The sequence below is a fragment of the Silurus meridionalis genome, chromosome 28, assembly GCF_014805685.1.
Source record: "Silurus meridionalis isolate SWU-2019-XX chromosome 28, ASM1480568v1, whole genome shotgun sequence".
Lineage (NCBI taxonomy): Eukaryota > Metazoa > Chordata > Actinopteri > Siluriformes > Siluridae > Silurus > Silurus meridionalis.
Genome location: NC_060911.1, coordinates 624,848 through 633,070, shown reverse-complemented (window position 1 = coordinate 633,070; position 8,223 = coordinate 624,848). Strand labels below are relative to the sequence as shown.

Here is an 8,223-nt window from a genome sequence, read left to right as displayed (position 1 = left end):
TGTACTAAACAAATAAAACTCAGCTAAATAATAATTTTAGTTCATAACGGCAAAAACTTGTCAAAAACAATGAAAAGGGGAAGTAAAAAAAAATGTAATAAAAAAAATTATTTTAAAAAGGTCCTTTAGAGCACACAGATTCTCAAATAGAAAAAAGAGCAAAAACCTTACAAAAGTTTGTCTCACAGCAAGGCTGAAGACCCAGGGGAACAATACACAAAGTGCTGGAAATGCAACAGCAAAAACCAATGAAAGAAACTGGGGCACGGGTGGAGGTTTAATGACCCCAGGTGATGATACTTAACTAACTGGCAGGGGAGAACAACATGAAAGGAAAATCGGACATCTGGTGGCTAAACGTGAATACAACCTTCAAAATCCTGACACCACTAAGATCAAGCAATTGAGGTTTAAATTCTGACTGAAAGATTTGCTGAATGTAGGTTTCACTCTGTATGTGTGAGTAGACCTGCTGTGCTACAAACTTTTCTATGATCTTGGAAATAATGATGTTTGATATTGACCTTTATAATTCAGGCTTTAATCGTATCCAGTGTAAATGATTTGGGTAAATAACCAGTGTTTGGAAAAGGTTTGATTGTTTCTCGTATTTTCAGTTTGAAGAAACATGTAGGTAAGGAATTACAGCAACACTAAGATTTTTCTAGAACTCAGGAGACTCTCTGAACTGCCGAGTGGCCTCATGACCTTCTCATCTAAATCCACATTTTAAACAAGTGAGAAATGGTAGGGAGGGTCTGAGCTGTGGAACTTCTGAAAAGGTGGTCATGATTTTAAATCGCAGCTTTGCCCTTCAGTAAGGATTCTACACCTCAAATTCTCTGTTGTTTAAATGATGTAGTTGAAGGTTGATCTGGACATGGGCACCTGTTTAATGGTGTTATGTAAATGTAAATCACAGAGTTTCCAAATCCTACTGTAGTTTGTGTCTATTTGAGAGAGAAAGCTGTAGAATTGACTATTGTTTAGTAATGAATGTGTGTGGAGCAATTCCCAAACTCTCACCCAGATAATCAACACTTACACCACAATAAACACCTAAAAATCACCCCACATGGTGCTGCTGAACATGTTCTCCACATAAACTGCCTAAAGATCCATGAGGTTTCTGCTGCTGCTGTTCCTGCTGTATCTGTGTTTTATCTGCTCTGTTCTCTTCTAGTCTCCAAGTCACTACACCACAGACCTTGTCTTCACAACATGGATTAAATGCTAGTCCAAATAAATAGAAACACATTCTCAAAGACAGAGTGTTGATAAGAAAACCTTGAGAAGGTTCTAAATACAGACGTATGAGAACTCTGGAGCAACAGAAAATATTCATTTTCTGGTAAATAAAAAGCTGAAGGTTTGATGAATAAACTTTCCACCAGAACATTCTCAGTTCAATGAATATAATAAGAAACTACTTATAATGATACGTCACATGATACCAAAGCATTCAACATGAAGCCCAAGAAAACCCAACGTTTACAAACTCTCTCTCTCTCTCTCTGAGTCTCTCTCTCTCCCTATCTCTCTCTCTCTCTCTCTCTCTCTCTCTCTCTCTCTCTGAGTCTCTCTCTCTCTCTCTGAGTCTCTCTCTCTCTCTCTCTGAGTCTCTCTCTCTCTCTCTCTCTCTCTCTGAGTCTCTCTCTCTCTCTGAGTCTCTCTCTCTGAGTCTCTCTCTCTCTCTCTCTCTCTCTCTCTCTCTCTCTGAGTCTCTCTCTCTCTCTCTCTCTCTCTCTGAGTCTCTCTCTCTCTCTCTCTCTCTCTCTCAGAGTCTCTCTCTCTCTCTCTCTCTCTCTCTCTCTCTCTCTCTCTCCACACACACTATAAAACCCTGCTGAACTTTACCTCAGGACTCGCCGCTACGCCGCTGTATCCAACTCCTGTCTGTTTAACAGCTGAAGATCTGAGAACTTCAGGACCTTCTGGTGAGCGACACCGATCTCTCTGAACCTGCTTTGTGTTCTGCTAATTTTACATTTTTAATATTTTTAAAATATTTATACTGTAAGATTATTATTTTAATAACACAGAATACATCTATTATATCTCTTCACCTGCTGCTGCATCTTCTTGTTCTCCTGCCTACTTTTCCCATCACTCTGTCGATCCCAATTCTGTTTCTTCAACCTCTTTCTCCTTCTGCTCTCCTGCACTTCCTCATTCCACCACCACGTCTCTTTGTCTTCTTTTCTATTTCCAGATGTTACACCAAGTACATTTCTATCTGTCTCCCTCATCACCTCTGCAGTAGTTCCACAATCATCCAGCAGCTCTTCACCACCACCGAGCTCCTGTCTGACCTCTTCCCTGAACCTCACACTACAGTCTTCCTCCTTCAGTTTCCACCATCTTATTCTTCTTTCAGTCCTCACACTCCTCCTCTTCTTCTTCACCTCCAAAACCATCCTACAGACCACCATCCGATGCTGTCTAGCTACACTGTCCCCCGCCAACACCTTACAGTCTCCAATCTCCTTCACATAGTCCACCTGTGTGCACCTTCTTCCACTCTTATTACACTTAAGGCCATACCTACCATCACCTCCTCATCACCTCTGTTCCCTTCACCTACATGCCCATTATTACACTAAGTCTGCCCCAATCACCAATCTTTCATTCCTAGGTTCACCTTCTACCACTTCATCTAACTCACTCCAGAATATTTCCTTCTCCTCCATCTCACAACCCACTTGTGGAGCATAAACACTGATGACATTTATCATCACGCCTTCAACTTCCAGCTTCACGTTCATCACCCTATCAGAAACTCTCTTCACCTCCACTACACTCTTACTGTACTCTTCCTTCAGAATCCCCCCTACACCATTTCTCTTTCCATCCACACTTCTGGTTTGTGATCCGTATATTTGATTTGGCACGTTTTACACTGGATGTCCTTCATAACACAACCCTCCACATTTCTCCGGGGTTGACACCAACAGTAAGAGTCACCTGACCTGTGTAACACTAATGACTGGATTTTCTACATATAAGTGGGTAATTTGTATGTTTCCATCACAGAGATGAACTGGATCATTATTCTAGTGGGCTTCATGTCCATAAACCTCTCAGTATCTCTCAAAGGTATGAATTTACTGATATTGTTAAAATTTAAATTTTTTATTAATATTAAAAACTAAAATAAAAACATGTACAGAATGTGTATGTATATAAATATATAAATATAAATATATACACTATAGTATATTCATCTCTGAGTTAGCGTGACTAAAAGTCTATCTATCTATCTATCTATCTATCTATCTATCTATCTATCTATCTATCTATCTATCTATCTATCTATCTGTCTATCTATACTGTATAAAGTGCTGATTGGGAATTTTCTCAGTTGTCTTAGAAAGAACACTGCCTGATCAGTGTATCAATATTATGATTATTATTATACTTTTGCACTGCCTCACTTTGACATACCCTGCATTGTACAACTGTATCTGTATTTATAACTTGATTATTTTATTTTCCTAGTTTTTATAGATTGTTTATATTTATAAAGCACCAGCACACCATGACAAATTCCTCGTACATGTAACCCATGATTCTTGACAATAAAGGTGATTATTTATTATAAACATCACATTTCTTTCTGCAGAACTGGAATATTCCACTCCGAGGAGCTGCAAAGAGCTGAAACAAAGATTTGGTTTCAGTACAGGTGTGTGTTCTTTCATCACATCACTACACGTCTGAGTGAAGAAGAGTATCAGATCCTCCCTCAGCACTACAGTGTGGAAGACTGTGTTGATTTCTGATGCATGTTGTTGCAGATGGTCTTTATTACCTGAGCACGGCGAGCGGTGTGGTGTATCAGACGTACTGTGACATGACGACTGCAGGAGGAGGATGGACTCTGGTGGCCAGCGTTCATGAGAACAACATGTACGGGAAATGCACCACCGGTCAGTGCTCCAGCTTTATGTGTGTATTCTCATAAACTCTAAAGCTCCTCTAATCCTCCTCTGATGTTCCTGTAACGTTACTGTGATGTTCCTCCTGTAACGTTTGTGTAACTCTGATGTGAAGGTGATCGCTGGTCCAGTCAGCAGGGTGGAAGTCCAAATGTACCTGAGGGAGACGGATCGGAGTAACACCGTCACATTCGGCACTGCAGAAGCTGCAACCAGCGACGACTTCAAGGTTCAGATCAAAATAAGTTCCCACATGATGAGGAAAATCTTCTTCTTCCTCTTCTTCATCTTTGTACTTTACCCCACAGAATCCTGGGTATTATGACATCACAGCGGAGGACGTGGCGGTGTGGCACGTTCCCAATAACGAGAGAGTGGATCAGTGGAAAGTGAAATCATTCCTGCGCTACCACACAGAGACCAAATTCCTCAATAGCTACAGAGGAAACCTCTACAATCTCTTCAAGGTGACACAAAACCTTCTAGCAAAAGCTCTGATCTAAAGTCTTATAACATCATCTCACTTTTATCTATTGATGATGAAATTTCTCCTGTTTTCAGTTATTACCAGTGAAGTTTGGTGTAGGAACCTGTCCTGCTAACCACGGCCCCTCTGTTCCTCTGGTGTACGATCTCGGAGACGCCACTTCCAACCATAACCTGTACGGACCCAACATCAGAGGTGGAGTAGAACACATACTTTCATTGTATTTTCATTTCAATTTCTATTCTGTTTAGTGTGTGCTGCTAGCTGGATAGCTTAGCATTACATCTCACTTCTCATGTATGGTGTAAAGGTGTGTATTAAATGGTGAAGCTCAATGTGGTGATCTTTCTGGCCCAGGAAAGAGGAAGTGCGAGGCAGACGACTTCACTGGCAGTTTCTTTTTCACTTGGCTCAATGTGGAAGCCCAGATACTCCGGCCCAACTGACCATTTCTTTGGGTTTGTTGTAAGTTCTGAATGCCTCAAGGTTTTAAGGAGCATCCACAAGTGCTGTAGGTGCTGCTGCCAGTCGTTACTGTAAATGATTGTGATCTAAATAGGCAACAACATATGATGTTGAAATATTGCTGGAGATCCGAACAATCCAAACAGAAGCATGACAAATTGGTGTGATCCAAAGAGAGTGGAAAAGGCTTTATGAGACATTGCAGTCTTGGAGATCTGCATTGTTGACCTTCCTAAAGTCCACACAGAGATGGACTGACCCATCAGATCTGGTCACCAAGACCACTCTTTCTTGAGTCATCTGCTTGGATAGCACAGCATGGTTTTCTCTCTCTTTCCTCTCAGAAGATCTGCTCCTGCCTTTTATTTTCTCATCACTCCCTGTGGCAGAGCACACACTCTTTAATACAAATCATGGCCATGTGAGCGATCTTCACCTCTCACTTCCTTCAGTCCTCCATTCACAAACTTCTGCCACATGGATGAAGGGTAGAGGACGTGAGGGCTGTTTTGTGATCTGATGAAATATTTATATCACTAATGAAATGAGTAAATGAGATTGTTCTACACTGAGTATGTAAATGATTTAAACTCATATCTGAACGTCTCTCCAGCACAAACTCAACCCGGATTCATCACATTCCGAGCCATCAACACAGAAGGTGCGGCGATGGCGATCTGCTCAGGAGTCAAACCCACAGGCTGCCACAATGAACACGTGAGAATTAAATCAGTTCTGTTTATACAGCAATTAAAACCGGATTTATTCATATTCCTCCTTCACCAGGGCACTTCTGAGATAAAGCCTTCTCTTTGAGGAGACATCTACGCACTTTGGAGATCTTTATTCTGTCCGAATTTCAATGTTGCATTCACAAATATAACATTACACATGTTAATCAATAGATCAGTTCTGGATTATTTACTAAAGAAACTGTAGGTTAGTAAATTAGAGATGCATTTGGATGTTAGCCCTAGTGCTAGATTGTGCTGAAACACTGTGTGTGTGTGTGTGTGTGTGTGTGTGTGTGTGTGTGTGTGTGTGTGAGTGCTGTGTTGGTGGAGGTGGTCATTTTCCTGAAGCGTCTCGAGACAGTGTGGAGATTTCACAGGATTTGACTGGGACGGTTACGGCACTGGAGTTGGATGGAGCGCCAGTAAGCAGGTGACCGAGGCGGCAGTGCTCATCTTCTACCGCTGATGGAGAACATTCCAGAATCATCTTCACACAGGATCCATTACTTACATCACAAATCAGTATAGCGTTCTTTACTGCATGCCTCTCTTGTGGTCTCTCTCTCTCTCTCTCTCTCTCTCTCTTCTGATTCATTGGCAAAACTTTGTGGACTGAATGGGCTGGAAATTGTGTAGTTGTGTGTTTGTGGGTTAGTTGCCTTTAATCCTGATTGATTGAATTAATAAAACTAAGAGCATTAATCTGTGTGTTTGTCAGTGATTCATTTATAGAAACTGGTGAAGGTTTCAACAAAACTTGCTGATGTGAGAATTAATAATGTTTCCTGTTGGACTATAAAGTGTCCACTGTATTCACTGGTTTTCACCCCAGGGTCTTCAGTGGTGTCCTACCTGAATCAATCCACCTCTTAATCCACTGCATCACTCACAGGAATCTCATACAGAGATTCGAGTCTCACATCACCCCGGGGTTTCTGAATTTCTCTACATTACGGTTCTCCTGGGGATTTGAAATGAGGACAAATTGTGTGTTTTTGTGTAAATTCTACAGGAAAGTGAAAAAAGTGAAAAAGCTTAACAACTGTGTTGAACTGTTTTCTCATGATGTCCAACTATTCTTGAAAAGTCCGTCTTCATAAGTGTATTTTAAATTAAGGTAAGTAAATTAAATTAAGTAAATAGAGTAAATGAATTTCTTCTTCTCTGTCAGATGAATGAAAAATCTTCTACTAAATCCACATGAATATAATAGAGATTGTGCAGTTTGCTACAGATGCAGTTTGTGAGCTTTGACTAGTGCCGTTCTCTGACCGTCCAATCAAAAGATGAGACACTGCTGACGTTATCGGACGCCTGTTAGATGGCCTCTGTGTCACCGACTTAAAATCTTACTGGTTACAGCAACAGCTTTCTTCAACTCTATTTGAAGCTACAGATGCTCACTGTTCTTTATGAAGGCTTATTTTATTCCCAGGCAACACCTAATGTGTGGGCTGCAATCTGATTGGATAGAAACTCCCCATAAACATAACATAAACATAACCTTACATAAACTACTGGAATCAGTACAACCAGGAGAAACACTATAGAATAAAGAGAATAGACTATTGGGAATAATTTATTACATATTAATGGAAAGAAATACAGTACAGTGGAACCGCAGTGTACGAGTGTTTTAGTAAGAGCATATCGGTGTACAAACGGTTTCACTAATAAAAATCTGTGTAGGAGCACGAGCATATTTCAGGAAGATGAGCATTTGTTTTGACGCGTTTGGTTCCAGTCACGTGTTCTGCTCATCGCTCGTCAAGCCCGTCCCCATGCCGACGGAGGAAGAGAAATTGATTTGGTCTCAGACACTTAAAAATTCATTGTGAAGAAAAGCGAGACATGGTGAGGAGGTCAAATCTTTCTTGGCCCAGGCTGACCTTGAAAAAGATATACATGCCTTCATCAGCTCGAGGATTGACTATTGTAATGCCCATTACACTGGACTTAACCTATCACTTTTAAATCGGCTCCAAATGATACAAAACGCGGCAGCACATCTTCTCACCAACACCTCCAAATGCTCCCACATCACCCCTGTCCTCCGCTCGCTTCATTAGTGTGGTTTAGGGTGGAGTATAAGGTCCTGCTGTTTGTGTTCAAGACAATTAATGATCTGGCCCCGCCGTACCTCGCTGAATTATTAAAGGTCTACCAACCAGCCAGAACTCTCCGCTCCTCTGGACATACCTCTCTGGTTATTCCTAAATGCAACTACAAAAAGTTTGGAGGCCGGTCATTTGCTGTCCAGGGACCAACGCTGTGGAACGCACTTCCAGCACACATACGATGCGTCACTGAGCTGAGTATTTTTAAATTGCAGTTGAAATTGCAGTTGATTGATTGATTGATTGTTTCATCTAGGTGTTTGATGGAGATTGGAGATACATTTAAAGCTCTTGAGATGTTATAGTTGACTGACCTTCATTTCTTCTCACTTCTTCTTGAACTTCAGTAATGATGGATCTTTTCTCTTTTCTTTTCTGAATGTTTCTTGTCATAATATGGATTTGTACAGAAGTTGTAGCATTAATAAGGTTATAAACTCTGTATGTACACTTTCCTCTGCACGAGAGAACTGATGCTTTGA

General features: G+C 40.9%; 1 pseudogene; it reads left to right on the top strand.

The window, feature by feature from the left end:
* The first annotated feature begins 354 nt into the window (after positions 1–354).
* On the top strand, positions 355–6,326 carry LOC124381280 (annotated as a pseudogene).
* The last annotated feature ends 1,897 nt before the right edge of the window (positions 6,327–8,223 follow it).